This window comes from Magnolia sinica, chromosome 19 (assembly GCF_029962835.1).
Source record: "Magnolia sinica isolate HGM2019 chromosome 19, MsV1, whole genome shotgun sequence".
NCBI lineage: Eukaryota > Viridiplantae > Streptophyta > Magnoliopsida > Magnoliales > Magnoliaceae > Magnolia > Magnolia sinica.
In genome coordinates, this window is record NC_080591.1 from 48,794,015 (window position 1) to 48,817,162 (window position 23,148).

Here is a 23,148-nt window from a genome sequence, read left to right on the forward strand (position 1 = left end):
CAGGGGCCGTATAGATTCTTAGTAAAATATTAGGCCAAATTTTTTTTTTTTTTTTTTTTTTTTTTTGTTGTTTTGGGGCCCACCGAGATGTGATTAAAAATCAGCTCGCCCATTATGTGTATCCCACTGTTATACCCGTCCAGAACTAGTTTCACCTACAACTTCAGATGAGTCCCACCGAGTACTTTTTATGATCCGGCATGTCTTCACATAGTTTTAGATGGTATGGCCCACCTGATGATCAGATCGCCTTAAAATTTTGGCTCAACGCCTAAAGAAGACTGGAGAATAGATTGGACGGTGTGGATCACATACATACATCAAGGTGAGGCCTGCATGGGCAGCCCACTAAAAAGTAACTTTTTCTTCCCCTTGCTTTTGAGTTTTGCTGGCTTGTGGGCACACACCACTGTCAGTATGCACACTCCATAGGCCACGCCCGTCCAGCATCCACTGACGCTGGACGGTGTGGATAAACTCAATGGTGGGTCCCACATGGACGTGGCCCACGATATATATATATATATATATATATATATACACATATATTATATTATATATATAATACATATTATATATATATATATAGCATTTGGCCCATCTAAATAGTGGATGGTGCGGATCATCACCTATAATAGAATGGGCCACACCATCTGATGTAGATGGACGGGGGAGATGTAACACATATTGGTGGGATCCACACCCTTACAAAGAAAGAAAGAGAGAGATAGAGAGAGAGATACACGATGAGATAGAGGAACCCCGCCACTATGGGCCCTCTTGATTAAATCACATACATCCAAATGGGTCCCACCAACAAGTGGGCCTTAAAATTTAAAATAATGGATAATCACCCACCTTATCTTTCTTCTCCTTGCTCCCTTGGACTCCTTAGCTCCTTACCTTCACTTTTAATGGAGGTTGATGAAAGATGAATGGTTGAGATTGGAGATGAGAGGGTGGGCCACACTTGAAGTTGAGAGAGGAGTGTTGGATGAGTGAAATTTCTCATGGGATTTGGAAAATTTGCTAGAGAATGAGAGGGAGAGATAGAAATAATGGGTGGAGGGATGGGTGGAGTGATGGTTGTAAGAAAGGAGTGATGAGGGGTATGGTTTAGTTTGAAATTGGTGGAGAAGAGGGATGGTTGAGGTTGAAAATGAGAAAAAGAGGAATGGTGAGGTGGAAAGATGGTAGACTTTTGAAAAAGATGGAGATGGGTTGTTGTACTTGAGGTATGGGATGCTTTAATGGTTGATTGATGGGACTAATTGTAGAGATTCCTCCGAAATTCGCAACGGTGTTTCTTCGGAATAAACGCCGATCGGCATCTTCTTACCGGGGTATCGTATCCGAGCTGAACTCAGATTCCTCCTCACATCCCTTAATTCTTTTCTAATTTAGGAAAGATATGCTCCCTAAATCTCCGTAGTCATTGTGAAAGCACTGATCGTCTCTAAGAGGTTTTTCATTTACACATGACTACATGCAACGGCTTTGCCAGTGTATCAAGATTGTGATTTGATTCCTATCTTAATGGGGCTTTATAGGTGTGTCGAGCACGCTACTCGGCCACATGTATCATTTATGCGAAGGTTATGTGTTTGTCTTACAGTGTCTCACTTTTTCTTAACCATAAGATATGTGTACGATTTTGAGTCGTTTTGAATATGGTAGATTATGTGGTGAAAGATATATTCTTGGGGCGCGAGTAAAATTCCATCCATCATTTATACGTAGTGTGAACATATGGCAGCATCTCATTGATCCGCATGAATGCACGAAGATAGGTGTAAACAAGTTCTACACCAGGACAAGTGTAAACAGATTCCACACATATACACTTGCATATAACACTTCTTTTTTTTCTTTTTATGGCTAGATTGAAATGCGGGATGCTATCACATCTGAATATTAGAGCCTTAATGGATAAAGTTTACCATGGTGCGATCTTTATTTAGATAGCTATGGATATTGTCGAAGTAAAAAAGGAGGAGAATTCTTCTCCTCCTTTTTATTGCCCCAACACTTCTATGTGTATGTGGCTTTGTGTGTATATCTCTCTCTTTGTGTGGCTCTAGCCCTGCTATGGGGTTTTTGTGCGTAGCCTTTTATTCTCTCCTCATTTAGGATAAATTTAAGATAATAATATATTTTAAAGGTTAAACATCAGCAATGCAACAGCATTAAATAGTGGCAATTAAAAAAGTATAGTTAAATCTTTATGGGGATTTTCTCCTCAGGCTCGATCAGTTGAGTGCCTCGCTCGACCGGTCGAGGGTAAGGCTCGACCAGTCGAGGCCTGGCTCTACTCAAAGTTCAGCGACTAATTGTTAATTCTTCCGCGTTGCCCGACCAATCGAGGAGTCTGCTCGACTGGTCAAGGGTCCACTGTCCACTCAACCGGTCAAGGACCCTGCTCGACCAGTCGAGGTTACGCAGATTCATGTCCGAATTTTATGCGGACCGCATAAATTTGATACGGCTTTCACAGAGGTGCGAAAAGGAGTTTCCTAAACTATAAATATGAGTCCCTAGGGCTGTTCTAAGGCATGCAAGAGAGTTTCCTAAAGCTTTACAAGGGTTTGCTAAATGGTTTAGGGCTATCAAAGGGTGAGAGAAAGAGAAAAAGAGAAAGTGGAAGCTTGTGGAAGGGAAGTTCTGCTCGTAGAGGTGATCTACTTCGCAGTCGATGTATAGTACTTCTACGTCCTCGTAATCGGTGAAATCTCTCCGTTTTTCTTTATTTTCTTATTGTTTATCCACTCTTGCGTGAATGAAGAAGGTTTGATCTAAGCGGTGTGTGCTTGTGATCGGTTGTAACGTTCTACTTTATAGTGGATTGTTAATCTGGACAAGGTCTCGTGGTTTTTACCTCTTTGAGGGTTTTTTACATAAAAATCTCTTGTATCGTGTGGTTTGTGCTTTGATTTATTTCATTGCTTTATTATCTTATTATTTCATTTGATCTGTTGTTTAGAAACTTACTCATCTAAATAAGTATTCATATAGCCTAATCTATTAACCGGTGTAAATTTTAAGTGACCCATTAAAAAAAGAAGAAGAGAAGATTGGGTCATCCACAACAATAATTTCATCGTTCACTTATTTAAAAACCACCAAACACATTAAAAGCACAAGTATTACTAAATAGAGGGCCCAAAAACATAAAAGCTTATATTATTTTAATTTATACAATTTATACATTGCAATTTGGATTTTAATTCACAAAAGTGTCCATTTTCGGAATTCTACCTTTTCATCTTACGAGTAATTTTTGCTTTGGATTATTGTCCGTTGCTTGCAGCCCTTTCATCCTCCAATTGCATGTTACATGTTGCATGCAATTTGTATGCACCAGTTACACCGGAGGAATGCCCTCGACTGACTTTCACGGGCTGACAATCACAGGGCATAAAATTCACCGTTCGTTGTCATCACATCCACACTCCCCACATCAGCATTTCCTCCCATGCAAGGATCCATGATCACCAGCATGAACAGTACAATTAAATATCTAGACCGTCCATTCATCCCGTCCCAACCATTGCAGCCGACGGTACAGAACTCTCACTGATCAGACTATCCTAGCCATTCGATTGATCGCTTGAAGACTGGACAGCTGAGATCTTACAAAGAAAATAGGTTCATTTTTCAACTCAAATAATCCATTTTGGTTTATACTTATAAGAAACTACTTGGATAGGATGATCCTAACCGTCTGATCTACAGTTCGGTAAACCTGCTGTTATTACATAAATTGGCCAGTGATCAATCATGTGATTAGGATGGTCGAATAGGTGTGGACTTGAGCTTATATCACTTGCCATCCCCTATTCACGAGACCGGTAGTAAATGGGCCAAGACCGCTAAATCTGCGCATGGCCTGGCCTCATCTTATAAGGTATGAACCCGGAAACTGACAACTGCATGGATAATGCACCGGTTATGGCGGACTAGTGGCATGGCATAATGGCAGCTAAGGGGAGTCACTAATATGAAAGTAACGCCATGCACACAGCATGTGGTACGCGTGTTAGAGATGCCGGAGAAGTGTTGGCCAGCAATGCGACCCGCTAAGGCCCCTGAGAATCTGAGATGGGCCAGCCCAGACTCAGATTGCTTTATGTTGGATTCAGGTGAGGCCAATGGTCTGAGCCCTATCCAGAGTATTTAGTCCCGGGAACTAATCAGGATGGGCTAGGGCTTGTGCCACCTAAAGGCCCTATGCCTGACTTACTTATACGAGCCTTATTTAGCATATACTATACCGGGCCTATCCTTGCATAAGGCTAGCTTATAATTTAGGAAAATTATAATCTTTGAGATTTAATAGGACACTAAAAGAATGTATTTTAAAAAACAAAAATTGAGAATTTACATCCTTATTAATAGATGGCTCAGATTCTTCCCATGTTAGCAGTATTGATTATTAGAATTTGCTAGGAACTTACTACGGCCTCTCCTCTTCTTTGTGTGTAACTCGCATAAGGTGGTCTATACAGGAAAGGTTCTGTAGGCTTATAATCAATTCCATGCATATGTTATGTTACAGCATGCTATAAAAAATAAAAAGGTAGATCTTAAACTCAAGTGGGCCATGACATAAGAAAAAGTAGGAATGGATCTCCCACCGTCAAAACCATGAGTGCCCTCTCAGCCTAGCTTGTACACAAAATTTAGAGAGCTGGCTAATTTTATCACCATCTATTTATCTCTTGTGTGTAGCCCACCTGAAGAGTGGACCAGCCGATTTCTCAGGTTAGACCACATTTGCAATGGAACTTGCATAATTGATAGCAAGGATCCCGTAAATGTATGTTGATTTTGCATGCTGACTCTCATTGCCAAATATAGATCACTGGCCACCCTACATAGTTTCCATTTAACAATGCATTGTAAGAATTGTTACCTGTGATCTGAGCCACTCATCAGGTTGGGCCACAGAGAAGCATGCCTGGCACAAAACTCAGGTTGATCCACCCATTCGGTACATGCACGAATAAAAAAATAAAGTGGATATGGTGGCCCACATTTTTTAGTTGGCCATGCTGATTTTCTAGACCAGGGCACTCGACATGTTGTAAGTGTGAGATCCTGACAAATGGACAGCTAAGAGTACTTGGTAAATATTCTTCACGTGCACTTATTTTGTAAATTGCCACTCAATTAATTTGCAAATCTACAACTTGTTGGAGACTGTTATGCGGAATTACACAAAGATGGATCCAGGATAGCAATCCAAGAGCTCCAAGCAAACACAAGAGAACACAAAGATTTAACGTGGAAAACTCTTTCGGGAAAAAACTATGGCACAAAGCGACAAATCTTTACTATGGAAACAGAAATTACAAAGAGAGTGGACTACCCGATTCGAACAACATCAAATCTCACCATTGCTACACCCTTTACAAACCCTAGAACACTTTTAAAAAAACCCTTGGAATCTCTTTAGAAAACCTTAGAATACCTTAGAATGGCCCTATGGACTCCTATTTATAGTTAGGGAACTCCCACTTACGCACCTCCCTGGAAACCGCCTCAAATTTATGCAATCCGCTCACAATCTGCGTAACCTTCGACTAGTCGAGCCAGAGCTTCGATTGGTCGAAGGACCCTTCGACTGGTCGAGCTTGTCCTTCGACTCTGGCTCGACTAGTCGAGCTTGTCCCTCGACTGGTTAAAGATCTCGAGGATTCTAAATATATTGTTGCTGGACTTCGAGCCAAACTTTCTTAGGGCTAGTCGAAGATCTCCTGATTTGAGATATCTTTTTAACAACAATCTCCACCATGTCTTCAATCTTCAAACGTGTAGCTTCTTTCCATCTTCTCATATCTCTGTGTTACATCATAGCTTCAATCAATGCTTCTCATGCATACTCCGTCTTTCTTTTACGCCATCGCCAAGCCCAGAGAAGTTGTACAGAACTTGAACTTCTCTGTAAGAACAACCTTGGTGATCATATCTGCTGGATTCACGCTAGTGTGAATCTTCTCTAGTGTTATGCTTCCTTCATCAAGTACCTGTCAGATAAAATGGTGACAAACATCAATGTGTTTAGTACGTGAGTGATAAACAGTATTTTTAACCAAACTAATAACGCTCTCACTATCACAATTAACCAGCACGGCCTCCTGCTGAAGTCTCAACTAATTTATCATTCCTCTTAACTAAACACCTTCCTTAAATGCTTCCGTCACGTCATATATTCTTCTTCGGTCGTAGAAAGAGCCACCACGAACTAAAGCCTCGACATCCAACTAATTGCTTCACCCGCTAGTACAAACAAGTAACCTGAAGCCGACTTTCTGGAATCCACACTATCTGCGGAATCTAAATCCATATAGCCTGCAACTTTGTCCCTGTCTTCCCAAAAGTTAAAACGTAGTCTTTTGTACCTCGAATGTATCGAAGTAGCCATTTCACTGTCTTCCCAATGTTGATTGCCAATGTTTAATATGTATCTACTCATAACACCGACTGTCTGTGAAATATTTGGTCTCGTACAGACCATGACATACATTAAACTGTCAACCGCATTCGAATAAGTCACATTAGACATAACCTGCTTTTCCTCATTTGATTTAGGACATTGTTTTGAGAAAATCTTGAAGTGAGCTGAGTGGGGAACGCTCACTAGATTTACCTGATCCATCCCAAACTTGATTAGCATCCTTTCAAGGTATTCTGTTTGTGATAACCAAAGCATGCTCCTCTTCCTGTCTCTATGAATATCTATGCCGAGAACCCTTTTTGCAGCTCTCAAATCTTTCATCTCGAATGTCCCTAATAACAGAGTCTTTAGTACATTGATTTCAAACATATTATGACTGGCGATCAACATATCATTAACATACAATACTGGGATGATGAACTTGTCATCCCTCAGTGTCTTGTAATAGACACATTGATTATATTCACTCCGAGTAAACTTCTGACTCAACATGAAAGAATCAAATTAATTTCTTATACCACTGCTTAGGTGACTTTTTCATGCCGTACAATAACCTCATTAACCTGTAAAAATTTTTCTCTACTCCTTTAACTTCGTAGCCCTCTAGTTGCTTCATGAAGATCTGCTCTTCTAACTCCCCATGCAGGAATGCAATCTTAACATCCATCTGTTCTAGCTCGAGATCGTATTAGGCAACCAACGTCAACACGAATTTGATAGATATTTGCTTAACCACGGGCGCAAATATCTCTGTGAAGTCGATTCATTCTATCTAAGTATACCCCTTTACTACCAACATTGCTTTGTATCTATCATATTTACTTTTGAATAACTACTTGCATTTGATCACTTTTCGGCCCACCGGAAGCTCCACTAGTTCCTATGTGTGATTTTTGTGCAACTAGTTCATCTCATGTCCATAGTTGCCTTCCACTTTTCTTCATCAGGCTCACTAAGAGTGTCACGCCCCAAACTCGGAGACCGGGCTCACAAAATTCCCGATCGTCCCTATATCTTGTCGGTAACCTGCAATCATGCGATGGGTTCCTTCTTACAGGTGGCTACTCCACCCACTCTTGTACCTCTGTCTGCGCATTTGTTTCTACCTGAGTATTATTTATGTCAATCTGGACATATACGATCAACCTTTCTTGTTCCTTTTGCTCTTCTTGATCATTCTTACAGAATAGAGATCTTTCATCGAATTTGACGTTACGACTAGTGATGACCTTGCGTGTGACCTTGTCGAATAATTTATAACCTTTCACACCAACACCATAGGCAACAAAATTATACTTTTTGGCTCTATGGTCTAACTTATCTCTCTCAGTTGATGGTACATGAGAGTAAGCCTCACAACCAAATTTACCCAAATCTGAGTAATCCAGCTTATGACCACTCCATACTTCCTCTGAAATTTTACATTTAATTATCGTAGACGGGGATCGGTTCACCAAGTAGAAAGTTGTGTTAATGGCCTCAGTCCATAAGTCCATGCCCAACACAGCATTACTTAACATGCATCTAACCCTCTCCAAGAGAGTCTGATTTATCCGCTCAGGCACACTATTTTGTTCAGGCGTGTGGCGTAATGTATTGTGCCGATGATTCCTTTATCTTTGCAATATTCATTAAACTCAGTGGAAGTAAATTCTCCACCATTTTTAGTCCTTAAAAGTTTTATTTTTCGCCCTGACTGTTTTTCCACCATTGCCTTCCATTGTTTGAATATGTTGAAAACTTTAGATTTACATTTCATAAAGTAAACCTAAACTTTCCTAGAGTAGTCGTCAATGAATGAAACAAACCATGATGACCCCCCAATGGAAACCTCTGGCGATAACCCCTATACATCAGAGTGCGCATAATCGAGCACTCCTTTACATACATGTTTTCCATATTTAAAATATAATCTAGATTGTTGACCATATATACAATGCTCGCATACATCTAAATCAAAATTTTAAAAAGCTGGGATCAAGCAATGATCAGATAGCACCTTCATGCCCTGCTCACTCATGTGGCCCAGGCGAGTATGCCACATATGTACGGATGTGGAATCTGCAGCGGCCGCTACCGCTCCACCTGCTGAATTATTCCCGATCAACCTATAAAGGTTTCCGTGCCTTTGTGTTCTCATAACCACGAGTGCTCCTTTTAAAACTGTAACCACACCATCAATACCAGTGAACTTGCACCCTATGGCCTCGAGTGCACCGAGAGAAATCAGACTTTTTTTTATATCAGGAACGTGCCTGACATCAGTCAAGGTACGCTCCATCCCCTCAAACATCTTAATGCTCACTGTACCAATAGTTACAACATTACAGGCATTGTCATTGCCCATAAAGACTTGTCCACCATCACATTCCTTGTAACTGACGAACCAACTCCGATGAGGAATCATGTGATATGATGCTCCTGTGTCAAGGATCCACTCATCTCTATGATTATCGTGCAAGTGTCTGATCATGGACACAGACAGAACATCACCTCCACCTATTTCTTCATCAGATCTGACAACATTGGCCCTCTTGGAAAAAGCCTCTGAGTTTTTTTTATTCGCTTTAAGATTTATGCAATCCTTCTTCATATATCTAATCATCTCACAATTCCAGCAGTTTAGTTTTCCTTTGCCATTTCCCTTGGATTTGGATCTAGGTCTTGAGGATCCTGTACCTCGATCAGTATTTCTAGCTCTCGTAATCAATGCATTGGAAGATATCCTCATGTTGCCGATCAGCTTTTTCATGGCCTTCCCTTGAAGGGCTGAGATAACGATGTCGACACTCAGAGTTTTATTTGCGGTGCAAATTGTGTCCCTGAATGACTCGTACGTTGTCGGAAGAGAAATCAACAACATACATGCTTGTTCCTCATCTTTGATCGATTCCTCCATATCCAGTAATTTACAAATTAATTTATTAAAGTTGCTGATGTGGGCCTCCAGATCTTTACCCTCTATCATCTTAAAAGTATACCACTGTAGCTTCAAGTGTAGACAATTTTCAGAGGATTTTTTCACATAGATATCCTCTAACTTCACACATAAACTAGTCATATTTTTCTCCCTCAAAACATTATAGAGAACCTCATCCGTGAGACATAAACGGATGGAAGCTAAAACATTCATGTCAAGAGTATTACATTCTTCGTCATTCATAGTCGATTTTCGCTCCTCAAGAGCCTTAACTTCGCTTTGCTTGGTTAATAGATTAATCATCTCGATCTTCCATAACTCACAATTATTTTTGCCTAAGTACTTCTAAACATCAAACTTGGCGTTTCCCATTAATTTTAATCCTGCATATTCAAATCTGTGCCCCAACGATTGCTCTGATACCACTTGTTAAGGATTATTTTGCGTAATCACATAGAGATGGATCTAGGATAGCAATTTAAGAGCACTAAGCAAACATAAGAGAAAACAAATATTTAACGTGGAAAAAGCTTTCGGGAAAAAATCACGGCACAAAGTGACAAATCTTCACTATGAAAATAGAAATTACAAAAAAGAGAGGACTTACCCGATTCGAATAACCTCGAATCTCACCCTTGCTACACTCTTTACAAACCCTAGAACCCTTTTAGAAACCCTTGGAATCTCTTTAAAAAGCCTTAGAATACCTTAAAATGGCCCTAGGGACTCCTATTTATAGTTGGGAAACTCCCACTTATGTACCTCCTTGGAAACCGCCTCAAATTTACACAGTCCACGCACAATCTGCGTTACCCTCGACTAGTCCAGCTAGAGCTTCGACTAGTCGAAGGACCCTTCGATTGGTCGAGCCTGTCCTTCGACTGGTTGAAGATCTCGGGGATTCCAAATACATTGTTGCTAGACTTCGAGCCAAACTTTCTCAGGGCTAGTTGAAGATCTCCAGATTTAAGACATCTTGTTAACAATATAGCTTAAAGTTTTTTTTTCCAGTAAATCTACGCCATGTGACCTACTTTTTTACTATCTATATTCTTCCTTCAACGAAGGACAGTGTTAGGAGTAATAGCCTATCGATTTTAACTTTAAGGGTAATTTTCTCAATGGTAAGATTTTCATTTCAATTATATGTTGTAGTCAGGGCATATGCTATAAAATGTAAAGATATAATATTTCTCATTAAAGCTTAGAAAGGTCTTCTCTATTGCTAGTACATGTGAGAGGAGAGAAGATTATGTATGGGCAAGATTAGGAGCAGGGGTGAGATGATCTTCCCAAAAGGTTTTCTTGTCAGTTTGAAAATGGTGAGATGGTTTTTTTAAAAATTCTCCTAATATATGAGAAAAGATGAAAAATATTTCTTATTCATTACTTGTATTTAAGCATTGTCTCTCTCTTATCTTGTGCTCTCCTTATTTGTTTGTAAAATGATGCAGGGATGAAAGTGATGAGGTCGATCACCGTCTTCCTCAAGGGGATAACTACTCCGAATCCACAGAGCTTCTTTGGACTCCTCACAGAGACTTCTCGAATCCACGTGGAAAAAGCAAGTAAAATAAAAAATAAATTCTATAAAATTCTTAATTTGATTGATGAATGCCTGATATCTATGTACCTTATACCATTAATATAGGGAAAAAAAAACTCAAAATTTGTAATTACTAAAAATAATAAATTTCTAACTCTAATAAAAATCCTAATTCTACTAAAACTCTTCTAAAGCCTAATTTCTAAAAATAAAAATTTCAAATAAGCTTTTGCTAGAAGAGTCCTAGCATAATTACAAGTTATTTCTAAAAAATGAAAAAAAATTTAAACTCTCAAAATAGAAAAAAAAAAATCAGAATTACTAAAAATAGTAATTTTTCCTAAAAATTCAATTTTGAGCTAAAAGCGCGCATTTTTTTAAGGAAATGGATAGATGCGACCAGCAACGCGGGTTAGTTCACCTCGGATGACATGTTTCAATAAAGAATGATATGTTGTGCACCCCATAATGAAACCCGGATCAAAAGTTACGGTCAATTTACAGTCCACCTTCTTTTGGCCCAGCCATGCTAGGAACATATCTGTGACACGTTCTACATCATAACATAATTTGTAAGATTTTGCCTCTGATTGTAATCATGTTGTAATGAACCATGTAAATCTTGCGCATCTTTATCTGCTAATTGTTATTTATATCCAAATCTAATCCTTATTAGGCTTTGAATAAAAAATCATTAAGCACCTATGTGTATAAGAGTATCATGGAAATAAGTTTTTGCTTATTAGATCTACTGGACCGTTGCATCAAGGATCAATTCAAACTTCTAGACCAGAAAACCCATCATGCCTAAGTTATGATAGATTTATGTGTGTTAGTTTTAACAAATTATTAATGTAACGCCCTGAAATTCGGGGGTCGAGCATAACTCAGCTCCCGAGTTCCAAAACATCACTTATGCAACATATTTAATGATGGATGTATGTTGACTGTATTAGTGCATAAAACATGGAATAGATTAAGCCAAAACACATATATGATTCAGGGATAAGTGAATAAAACAAGCGGAAGACTTATAGAAAATTATATGTGTACAAGTGTAAATCCCTGAAGTACATATACAAACCAGGTCGCATGCAAGTGTTACTTAACAAAATTATAAGTATCAAGTTACATCATTTAAATTTCCAAAAATAATCCCATAATCCCGCGCATCAGACCAAGGCTCGCTAGAACCCGTTTGAAAACTGCATATAAGAGAACGCAGCCTCATCATCATCCATCTCCCGCTCTGCCTCAGAAGTCGCATCCACATCTGCAACATCAGAACCTAAGACAGAGTCTGGTGGGTGTTTAACACCGCCCCAGAACGTGGGAGTGAGTGATCAACTCAGTGGAACAATAAGGCACTGGTTAACATGTTATCAGTTCAATCAAGCAGTAATGATAAGACAGAAAATTAAATAAATCATAAATACTCTTGTTAATGTAGGGATGTATGCAAATGATGTGTGCCCTCACGCGTACACCCTCAGCGTTTTCATCTTATGTTACGCATGACACCACCTCAAAGTGCGTGTAACGCCCTAAAATTCGGGGGTCGAGCATAACTCAGCTCCCGAGTTCCAAAACATCACTTATGCAACATATTTAATGATGGATGTATGTTGACTGCATTAGTACATAAAACATGGAATAGATTAAGCCAAAACACAGATATGATTCAGGGATAAGTGAATAAAGCAAGCGGAAGACTTATAGAAAAGTATGTGTACAAGTGTAAATCCCTGAAATACATATACAAGTCAGATCGTATGAAAGTATTATTTAACAAAATTATAAGTATCAAGTTACATCATTTAGATTCCAGAAATAATCCTAGAGATCTCGCGTATCAGACCAAGGCTCGCTAGAACCCGTCTGAAAACTGCATATAAGAGAATGCAGCCTCATCATCATCCAGCTCCCACTTTGCCTCAGAAGTCGCATCCACATCTGCAACATCAGAGCCTAAGACAGAGTCTGGTGGGTGTTTAACACCGCCCCAGAAACGTGGGAGTGAGTGATCAACTCAGTGGAAGAATAAGGCACTGGTTAACATGTTATCAGTTCAATCAAACAGTAATGATAAAGCAGAACAATTAAATAAATCCTAAGTACTCTTGTTAATGCAAGGATGTATGCAATATGATGCGTGCCCTCACGCGTACACCGTCAGCGTCTTCATCTTACGTTACGCATGACATCGCCTCAAAGTGCGCCACATCTACAAAGCACATGCAAATGCGGTGTATAAATATGATTACCAAGTTGTTATTAGTCCATTTCACACAGCCAGATTGGGAAGCTAAGATACATTCCTCGTGTCACCATCCAAACAGTGATCCATTCTAGGGTCGTCAATCCTAGACATCTCATACGATCATATGTTTGAGGTCGTAGCAAAGGGCTCGTCACCAATCAATGCACGCCTTTCATGCCTTTACTACCACAATTCGGCTCGTCACCTCCTTGCGGTATCCACGTATGCTCGAGGTCACTACAAAGGGCTCGTCACCAATCAATGTAGGCCGACAGCACGAATATAGTGTCCCATACCACCATAATCGGCTCACGAGTTTAATTGCTCACTGGTCACTATGGGGAGGCTCGTCACCCCAGCGTAGGCTGACAGCTTGACCACGGTGTCCCATACCACCATGTCCGGCTCATGAGTCTTAGCGGATCAAGTACCATAGTTAATAGGATTTCACTGGTAAGTTCGGTACCCTAGATTCAAACAGTAGCGTCCAATACATGGTGAACATACATCGGACAATCGGGTTACTTGACGAACTCGACTAGCACGAGCGCACGTTGAATTGAACGACATAGAGTGCGCAAACACTCCGCGTGGCCAAACCACTGCCGCCAACTCTAATACGGCTCGGGTTCGTCTAATACGTCCTACGTGGCGAAAGCAACCTCAGCCATGAACATAGGGTCAATTACCGATTTCCTGGACTAAGGCATAGTCCCAAACACATTACACTACTACAAATACTCATGAGGAATGTAAACAGTAATGGAACAACAACTCAAATCATGGTACATAAGCACTTGAGGAATATCAACTTAACATAAATGTAAGCATCGGAGATGCTTGAATTTAAATAACATGGAATGTAACTTGCATAAAGGAAATCATGCACATCAATAGGAGTGTTGAGAATCACTTCTCAACGCCCGCAATTAGTGTAATAAATTACACTTTAGATCATTCATGCATTTCTACAAATACTTAGCATACATGGAACAACATACATGACGTATGTTGAAATACATGCATTTTAACAATTCCTTTTACCAAGGAGTTGTCATACATGCATTTAGCATACATACATGACAAATAATCATGGCAAACATAAGTGCATATTTTATACGTATACGGTACTTTATAAATACACATAGAATACACAAATCTCAATATAGCACATGCATATCAGGAAAGCAACGTAAACACAACATTTGGCATGTGAAATCTCATCCATAACAAGAATAAATCACTAACTGGTGTTGAAAGCCTTGAAAACCATAACCTATACGTCCACACCTTAAGCCAGAAAAGAAACACCGAACTGATTTAGACGAGTTGTCTTCGTCAACGGCGATAGGATACCCTAAAACAAGGATAGAAATGAGATACAACAACACCAAGACTAATCTAAGCTCTAACACAGGTTAGGGTTAGATTAACTTACCCCAAAAAGAACTCAGAACCGTCAGAAGAACGATTCAAAGTGAAGGTTCAAAGATGAAGAAGAACAAAGAAGAATCCAAGATGATTCACCAACTTATCTCTCTCACTTTCTCTCTTTTCCACTCTCTTTCCAAGCTAGGGTTAGAGAAATTCGTATGGAAAAGAGGGCTAGGGTTTAAGGACTATAAATAGGCCTCAGAATGATGGAAATAACCCTAGGGACAAGGTATACTTAGGTTATAACCAAAGCATGCCTTTCTCGATCCAACGAAGCACTTCTGGTGGGCCTATAACCACGAAAGGTCGGACTTAAGCTCCTTGACCATGGATCTAGATCAAGCTGAGTTTTCATACCGACTGGTTCTTCAGATCAGCCATGGTGGACCACACTCAATTCAACGGTCACGGAAACTCGATCAGGTCCACAAGCACTAGGATATGCCTGGGCCAACTATCCTGATCAGAGGGTGAAATTGGGTCAGAATCCAACGGTCAGATAGCTTAAAATCGTCGCGCAAGTGACACGACTCAGATTTCAAAAAAAACTTATTAAATTCCAACCGTTCTCACACTCTTCACTCCAAGCTCAATCAAATCGACCCAGACCATCACATGGACTTGATTTTCAAGGTGATGGTCAAGCCCAACTCGGTGACCGCAATAGCCTAAGATCATCACTATCGGACTTTCGACGCGCGGTCCAGGTCCGATCCAGATCTTCCAAAAAAATTTTAGAACAACTGGATTTAGCGATAGATCTCAGATTTCAGAGTAACGTAGCGCTAACTAATCTAGAAGTTTAGAGCCATGCAGATACAGTTTAAAGTGATTGATGCGAATTTCACAAGAATCGAGTAAAGCGCTAATTACCCCAAAAACAACTACTTAAGGAAAGATTAGCACAAAAATTCCAAGGTCGTTACAGTGCGCCACATCTACAAAGCACATGCAAATGCGATGCATGGATATGATTACCAAGTTGTTATTTGTCCATTTCACATAGCAGGATTGGGAAGCTAAGATACCTTCCTTATGTCACCATCCAAACAGTGATCCATTCTAGGGTCGTCAATCCTAGACATCTCATACGATCATATATTTGAGGTCGTAGCAAAGGGCTCGTCACCAATCAATGCACGCCTTTCATACCTTTATTACCACAGTTCGGCTCGTCACCTCATTGCGGTATCCAGGTATGCTCGAGGTCACTACAAAGGGCTCGTCACCAATCAATGTAGGCCGACAGCACGAATATAGTGTCCCATACCACCATAATCAGCTCACTAGTTTAGTTGCTCACTGGTCACTACGAGGAGGCTCGTCACCCCAGCGTAGGCCGACAGCTCGACCATGGTGTCCCATACCACCATGTCCGACTCATGAGTCTTAGCGGATCAAGGTACCATGGTTATTAGAATTTCACTGGTAAGTTCGGTACCCTAGATTCAAGCAGTAACGTCCATACATGGTGAACATACATCGGATAATCGGGTTACTTGACGAACTCGACTAGCACGAGCGCACGTTGAGTTGAGCGACATAGAGTGCGCAAACACTCCGCATGGCCAAACCACTGCCGACAACTCTAATACGGCTCGGGTTCGTCTAATACGTCCGACGTGGCGAAAGCAACCTCAACCACGATCTTAAGGCAGATTACCGATTTCCTGGACTAATGCATAGTCCCAAACACATTACACTACGACAGATATTCATATTAAATGTAAAACAGTAATGGAACAACAACTTAATTCAAGTGGTACTCAAGCATCTGAAGAATATCAACTTAACATAAATGTAACCATAGTAATGCTTGAAATTAAATAACATGGAATGTAACTTGCATAAAGGAAATCATGCACATCAATAGGAGTGTTGAGAATCACTTCTCAACGCTCACAATTAGTGTAATAAATTACACTTCAGATCATTCATGCATTTCTACAAACACTTAGAATACATGGTACAACATACATGACGCATGTTGAAACACAAGCATTTGGACAATTCCTTTTACCAAGGAGTTGTCACACATACATCTAGCATACATACATGACAAATAATCATGGCAAACACATGTGCATATTTTATACGTATACGGTACTTTATACATACACATAGAATACACAAATCTCAATATAACACATGCATATCAGGAACGCAATATGAACACAGCATTTGGCATGCGAAATCTCATCCATAGCAAGAATAAATCATTAACTGGCGTCGAAAGCCTTGAAAACCATAACCTATACACTTAAAGTCTGCACCTTAAGCAAGGAAAGAAACACCGAACTGATTTAGACGAGTTGTCTTCGTCAACGGCGACAGAATACCCTAAAACAAGAATAGAAATGAGATACGACAACACCAAGACTAATCTAAGCTCTAACACAGATTAGGGTTAGGTTAACTTACCCCAAGATGAACTCAGAACCGTCAGAGTAACGATTCAAAGTGAAGGTTCAAAGATGTAGAAGAACAAGGAAGAATCCAAGATAATTCACCAACTTCTCTCTCACTATCTCTCTCTTTTCCACTCTCCTTCCAAGCTAGGGTTAGAGAAAATTCGTATGGAAAAGAGAGCTAGGGTTTAAGGACTATAAATAGGCCTATTACTGATGAAAATAACCCCAGGGACAAGGTATACTTAGGTTATAACCAAAGCATGCCTCTCTCGATCCAACGAAGCACTTCTGGTGGGCCTATAACCACGAAAGGTCGGACTTAAGCTCATTGACCATGGATCTAGGTCAGGCTGAGTTTTCGTACCGACCGGCTCTTCAGATCAGCCGTGGCAGACCACACTCAAAACAACGGTCACGGAATCTTGATCAGGTCCACAAGCACAAGGATATGCCTAGGCCACCTTCCCTGATCAGAGGGTGAAATTGGGTCAGAATCCAACGGTCAGATAACTTAAAATCGTCGCGCAAGCGACACGACTCAGATTTCATAAAAGCTTATTAAATATCCAACCGTTCTCACTCTCTTCACTCCAAACTCAAGCAAATCGACCCAAAACATCACATGGACTTGAATTTCGAGGTGATGGTCAAGCCTAACTCGATGACCGCAACAGCCTAAGATCATCGCTATCGGACTTTCGACGCGCGGTCCAGGTCCGATCCAGATCTTCCAAAAATTCTCCAGAACAACTGGATTTAGCGATGGATCCCAGATTTCAGAGTAACGTATCGCTAACTAATCTACAAGTTTTGAGCCATGTAGATACAATTTAAAGTGATTGATGCGAATTTCACAAGCAATCGAGTATAGCGCTAATTACCCGAAAAACAACTACTTACGGAAAGATTAAGACAAAATTTCCAAGGTCATTACAATCTACCCCCCTTAAAGAAAATTTCGTCCTCGAAATTCATACCTTCATATAATCCTCAAGGATCAGAGGGTAGGTCTTTCTGACCTCAACTTCAGATTCCCAAGTAGCCTCTTCCACACCATGATGCGTCCATAGCACCTTCACAAGAGGGATAACCTTGCTACGCAATACCTGCTCCTTCCTGTCGAGAATACACGTCAGTCGCAGTACATAAGTGGCATCCTCACTCAACTGCACTTGCTCCCAACTGATAAAATGCGAAGGATCAGGAATGTACTTCTTCAGCATAGAAACATGAAATACGTTATGCACGCCCGCAAGAGGTGTGGGCAAAGCAAGGCGGTATGCTACCACTCTCACTCGATCCAGAACTTGAAATGGACCAATAAATCTCGGCGTCAGCTTCCCTTTCTTATCGAATCGCAGAACTCCTTTCATAGGAGAGACCTTCAGAAAAACATGGTCTCCAACCTCAAACTCAAGCGGTCGACACCTCGTATCAGCATAACTCTTCTGCCTGCTCTCGCTATCAAAAGTCGACATCGAATGATGTCAACTTTCTCTGAAGTCACCTGCACTAACTCTGGCCCAAGCAAACTATGCTCACCAATTTCTGCACAGCAATGTGGTGCTTTGCACGGGAGACCATACAACGCCTCATAGGGAGCCATGCCGATACTCGCCTGGAAACTATTATTATACGCGAACTCTGCATACTGAAGACAATCATCCCAACTGTCTTTGAAATCCAAAACACAAGCTCGCAACATATCTTCCAGGACTTGATTCACGCGCTCCGTCTGCCCATCTGTTTGTGGATAAAACGAGGTGCTGAATTTCAGTTTCACACCCATTGCTTCCTGGATACGAGTCCAGAAGATAGATGTAAAACGCGTGTCTCTATCAGACATAATCTCCAGGGGAACTCCATGCAGACGTACTATCTCCTTGATATACAACCTAGCCAACTCGTCTGCAGAGTAAGTGACTCTGATCGGTAAGAAATGCGCCATCTTCGTTAATCGGTCGACGATCACCCAAATAGAGTCATATCCCTTCCTCGTCCTCGGCAACCCAGAAATAAAATCCATAGAGATGAAATCCCACTTCCATTCAGCTATGGGCATGGGCTGCAACAACCCAGGAGGTCGGCGATACTCTGCCTTGACCTGCTGGCACGTGAGACAACGAGAAACAAATTCAGCAATCTGGACCTTCATATTGTCCCACCAATAAGACATCTTCATATCCTGATATATCTTCGTGCTACCTGGATGCATCGCAAGTTTAGAACTATGGGCTAACTCGAGAACCTCCCGTCTCAAGTTAGGGATGTCAGGAACACATAACCGGCCACGAAAACGTAGGCCCCCATCAGAACTAACACTCCAGTCGGAGTTCTCATCTGTACCAACCCGCTTCCTCATCTTCACCAAACGCTCATCATCTGCCTGAGCTGCAACAATCCTCTCGTCGATAAGGGGCTGTACACGAATGTGTGCGATAACCTCATACGGCTCAACCACCGTAAGCTTCTGCTCAAAATTGCGCACGAACTCCAACATATCCCACTCTGCTATCATCAGCGGAGCCGCAAACTCAATAGCCTTCTTACGACTCAACGCATCTGCCACAAGGTTCGCCTTGCCCGGATGGTAAGAAACATCGAACTTAAAGTCCTTCAATGTTTCCATCCATCTACGTTGCCTCATATTCAAATCACGCTGCATGAAAATATACTTAAGGTTCTTATGGTCGCAAAAGAGCTCGAACTCCTCACCATATAGGTAATGTCTCTAAAGCTTTAATGCGAATATGACAGCTGCTAATTTCAGGTCGTGCGTAGGGTAATTCTCTTCGTGTTTCCTCAACTGACGCAAAGCATAAGCAATCACCCTATCCTTCTGCATAAGGACACAACCCAGACCAACGCGAGAGGCGTCAGTATAAATAATATACTTAACCCCTTGCTCTGACAATACTAGCACAGGGGCGGACGTCAACTTGTCCTTCAGCTCCTGAAAAGCTAACTCCGCCTGCTCATTCCAAGCAAACTTCAAATCTTTCCATGTCAGCTGCAACAACGGTCTGGCAATCTTCGAGAAGTCCTAAATAAAGCATCGATAATAGCCTGCAAGACCCAGAAAACTCCTTACCTCAGTAACTGAACCAGGCTGCTCTGCTGCAGCTACCTTGGCAAGGTCGATGGCTATACCTTCCTTGGACACCACATGTCCCAGGAACTTGACTTCCTCTTTCCAGAAATCACACTTCTTGAACTGTGCGAAAAGCTGATGCTTCCTAAGAGTATCCAAAACTGCTCTTAAGTGCTCCTCGTGCTCTGACCGACTCGCCGAATATATCAAGATGTCATCGATAAAGACAATGACGAATCGGAACAAGAATGGCCGAAACACCCTGTTCATCAGATCCATGAACACGGCCGGTGCGTTCGTCAGACCGAACGACATCATAAGGAACTCATAATGACTGAAGCTAGTCCTTAAAGCGGTCTTCTGCACGTCCCCATCCTTGACGCGCAACTGATGATACCCTGACTGCAGATCAACCTTCGAAAAGTACCGTGCCCCCTTCAACTGATCAAATAGATCATCAATCCTGGGCAAAGGGTACTTATTCTTCACAGTTACCAAATTCAACCTGCGATAATCAATACACAATCGCAAGGAACCATCCTTCTTCTTCACAAACAGAACAGGTGCTCCCCAAGGAGACACACTAGGCCGAATAAAACCCAAATCCAGCAAGCCATCTATCTGCTTCCTCAACTCCTCAATTTCACTCGGAGGCATACGACAGGTGGGTAAAGAAATGGGCACCGCAGCAGGCATAAGATCGATAGCAAAATCAATCTCACGTTGAGGAGGTAATCCAGGAATCGACTCAAATACATCTTCAAACTCCTTAACTACCGGCGTACTAACTAACGCCGATTCAGCCAAACTCTCCAACAGAGAAGAATAAAAATCAATACGAAGGGGGTAACTGACCTGAACTGGGAAAGTAACAGTCTCGCCCTCAGGTCCATGGATCGTCACTGATCTAGTTTCACAATCAATCTCAGCTCACATCCTCGTGAGCCAATCCATAACCATAATAACATCGTAGTGATAAAGCGGTGCGACTAACAAATCAATACGGATCGATCCACTTCCCAGATCGACCAAACAATCCAAACAACGCTTGCCCAAAGCAGAGGAAATTCCCGTAGCGGTAGTAAGCGTCACTCCTTGCATAAGAACAGATCTCAAACCCAAACGCCTAACTGCCGCATAAGATATAAGAGAAGTAGTAGACCCTGTATCCACTAACATAGAAACGGGAATACCTTCAATGCGCGCTGTCACCTCGAAGGACCTCGACACTAAGTCAAACATAGGCGCTTCAGCTGAAAGCGCATGAACTCGAGCCTGCTGCTGACGATTCGGTGGAGGAACCATGGGCCGTTGAGGTGGCCTAAAGCTAGGAACTGCAGGTCTGAAGGATGGATGAGCTGGCGCTGATCGAAGAGGTGGAGGAGAAATCACCGGAGGCATCGGACGGCTAACCCTCTGCGGTGGAGTAAAACCACCGGCTCGCATAAGGGAGAAGCAAAAACGGTCCAAGTGCCCTATCTTCCCACAATATGAACATCGAAGATTAGCTCTCATCTGCTGAGCGGGCGGCGCTGAATGCCTCGGAGGAGAATCTGCTCGCGGCCTCTTGCCGAGGAAAGGTGCACCCTGAAAGTCCGGTCGTGCCCTAGGAACCATCGGTGCTCGCATGCGGGACGCTCTATCCCCGTCCTGCTCTGCTCGCAAGGACATGCTCACCAGCTCTGCATACGAAGAAATGCTAGCACAGCAAATCTTCGATCGGATCTTAGGTCTCAATCCCTCAGAGAAACGCCGCATCCTCATCAGCTGATCACCCAGAATCAAACGAACATACCGCCCCAACTAAGTAAACCGGTTCTCATACTCCGTAACCGACAACCCTCCCTGGCGGAGGCGAAGGAACTCACTCTTCTTCTCATGTCGGTACGTAACCGGAAAATACTTCTCGTGGAAGCGCGCCTCAAACGCCTGCCACGACCACACAAAATCCTCCTCGACAGTGCGAAGAACACTGTCCCACCACAGACTGGCCTCCTTCTCAAACATGAAGGTGGCAAGCTCAACCTGCTCGACCTCAGAGCAGTGCAGCGGTCTCAGCATCTTAGAGATGCGGTCGATCCAATACTCGGCCTCCTCAGGTCTATGAGAACCCGTAAAAGTAGGAGGTCGCAAGCGCTGAAATCGCTCGAAAGTGCTGCTGGCACTGGCGCTCCCAGATGGAGGCATAGGTAAAACAAGTGGAGTCGCCCCCACTGACTGAGCAAAGATGCCAGCCATGGAAGAGAGGAACTCCTGCTGCTGCTGGTGCTGCTGCTGCTGAAGCTGTTGCTGCTGCATCAACAACATTATCTGCTCAAACCTATCAGTAGGCGAAGCAGACGAAGGTGCACGGCTCGGCTCAGGAACCGAGGGTGTAACTGGAGGAGCCATAGGTGTCGACCCAACACCGGCACGAGATGGACCCGCCTGCGGATCTGACTGGCTATCGCTCAAGGGAGGAACCCCAGCAAGCGACTCAATCAAAGAGAGACGGGCCGAAGACTTCGAACCCTTAGGAGGCATCCCTACATTCAACAGAGGATGCAACCTGTCAGATTCTATGTCACATAATCCATCCACACAACAACATGCATTCCATTAATCAAAATTCTCCAGAACAACTGGATTTAGCGATGGATCCCAGATTTCAGAGTAACGTAGCGCTAACTAATCTATAAGTTTTGAGCCATGCAGATACAATTTAAAGTGATTGATGCGAATTTCACAAGCAATCGAGTATAGCACTAATTACCTCAAAAACAACTACTTAAAGAAAGATTAATACAAAACTTCCAAGGTCGTTACAATTAAGGATAAGGATGTATGATGAGTTCAAGCTCTTAATATAATGTGATTTGGCTTGCCTCATGGAGCCAATTGAAATGGCTCACATGTGGGTATTGTTGGTTTTATGCATTAAGATGCAAATGAGGTCCATATGATCCGATAAGAGATTAATTAGTCTCCTAACAATACTCTTAGGGCTAAGATCCAATAGATCGAACCATCTATCAAGTGGTTTTGCAGGT